Raw genomic sequence first — 2,078 nt, 5'->3', positions numbered from 1 at the left:
AAAAAAAAAAGTTTAACCATAGATCGATTTCTTTCCTTTCTTTTCAATCCGTGCTAATTCTGAGAGCCATTTGGCGTCTATTTCTTGCATGTGGCGCTATTCATTAACACCCTTCTTATTATAATTACATTTATATAATTATATATACTTGTATTAATTGTTACCTATATGGTTTATTACATGCTGGCTAACCTTATAAAGATTTTATCCTTTAATATATATATATATATATATATATATATATATACAATCCAAGAAAGTTAGGGGTTGTGAATTCAACCCACTAAGGGATAATATCTATCGAATATACTGCTGGACTTTGGGATAATAAGGGATAATATCTATCCAATATAGTGCATGAAATTTGTAAATCTCTGAAGAGGACTAGAGAATCATACATGTACCTCTGTTACATCCATTTAATCTATCAATAACTCAAGCTTACTGGAGTTAGATAGATAGAATGAAGCATGTCACCCCTAGGCCGAAACAGCTGTAAGACTTTGTCCCTTCTTCGATCACTAAATGTCCTTTTTAATTTTTAATTGCTGATATGACAGTGTGTCATATGTGTTTGTATATTGTTTTTATTGTCCTCTTGGTTGAAAAATAAACAGGTAAATTGACATAGTACAGTGTCTACAAGTTGATGAGTACCACATTTTCCCCTCTATTTTCTTATTGCTATATATATATATCTTATATATATTGATACAGCAGAAGGTGGATAGTGATTTTGTTACTTCAAAGTTTCACTCATAACATAATTATTAAAAGATTTATTTACATAAGAACAAAGTTCTCAGTTCTTTTTGGTATGGCATCGTATATAATGGTGGTGTAGCCATCCGTTGTCACAAGGTTAAGAGGTTCTTCTGAACAAATTTGATGATGATGTAGAATGCCAGAACTCTAACAGCTTTGCATGCAAGCTATAGCGTGCTTTGAGACATTCTGACCCTTTGTATATGTAAAAATCTTTCCGTGTGACCTATAAGTGCATTTCAGTTGTGGGTGTTAGTATTTTGTGAGAGAATATGTTTTTCATAATACTATTGTAGGTCACTTTCAAGCAACTTTTATTGACACGGTTTTAGAACAGAACTCCCAATACATGCTGGGAATATTTTATCGATATTTATTTTTATACTTAAAGAAAAATGACAGTGAGCTTGATTGCATTATGGGACCTAATATCATATTGAGAGTTGGTGGGTGAGATATGCATTTAATCCCATCTTTGAAACAGCTATTAGGAGAGGTGCTGTTATAGCGGAATTCATTTTCTAACAAAACTCTCTCTACGAGAAAAGAGTAAAGAGTTTGGAGACCCTTGTACCAAGAATCCCTGTTTATGCTTTAGTTCTTCATAAGATTTATGCATATTGTTGTCTAAGGGTGACGTCCAATAAATTAGCTGTCTTAAGTTTGATATTGATTGTGATTTTTAATCCCAGCTGTTTGCAAACGCTACTAAGTTCCTTTCTAAACTTATCAAATGTATACTATTGACAGGTGTGGTTTTCAGTTAATCTGTCATCTCCTTAGAAACTGATATTGGCGATATTGAATTTTTGTTTCCGAATGTCTTGCATAACAAGAGCGCATGTATCTAAAGTGTGGTACGACCACTGACACAAGTTGAAAATGCTTGAAGTGTCGGATTTCTTCAACCAGATAAAACTTTTATCAAATAGGAAAGTTTTAGTTTTCTGGTGTGTGTGTGTGATTATCTTCATGTATATTTCACACACACAACTGAATTTATGCAAATAAAGTCCCTATACCATTATGCTGTCCACAGCCTATTATTAATGCTGACTGGTAAACCAGTTTTTCGGGGTTGCATCGAACTGTACCGATATAATGTAGGATATATAAAGGCGCAGGTGTGGTAAGAAGCTTGCTTCCCAACCACACGGTTCCGGGTTCAGTCCCGCTGCATGGCACCTTGGGCAAGCGCCTTCTACTATAACCTCGGGCTGACCAAAGCCTTGTGAGTGAATTTGGTAGACGGAGACTGAAAGCTCGTCGTATATATATATATCTATATATATATATATATATATATATATATA

General features: G+C 34.1%; 2 protein-coding genes across 5 annotated transcripts in view; one reads left to right on the top strand and one right to left on the bottom strand.

Moving 5' to 3' along the window:
- The window catches only part of LOC106868264 (syntaxin-5), a 51,662-nt gene that overhangs the window by 4,976 nt on the left and 44,608 nt on the right, over nt 1-2,078 (top strand). The gene's annotated exons all lie outside the window — the stretch shown is intronic.
- The window catches only part of LOC106868266 (E3 SUMO-protein ligase ZNF451), a 13,861-nt gene that overhangs the window by 2,517 nt on the left and 9,266 nt on the right, over nt 1-2,078 (bottom strand). The gene's annotated exons all lie outside the window — the stretch shown is intronic.

The sequence above is a fragment of the Octopus bimaculoides genome, chromosome 8, assembly GCF_001194135.2.
Source record: "Octopus bimaculoides isolate UCB-OBI-ISO-001 chromosome 8, ASM119413v2, whole genome shotgun sequence".
NCBI classification, from domain to species: domain Eukaryota; kingdom Metazoa; phylum Mollusca; class Cephalopoda; order Octopoda; family Octopodidae; genus Octopus; species Octopus bimaculoides.
Note: the sequence above shows the minus strand (reverse complement) of the source record. Positions and strands in the feature narration are given on the sequence as shown.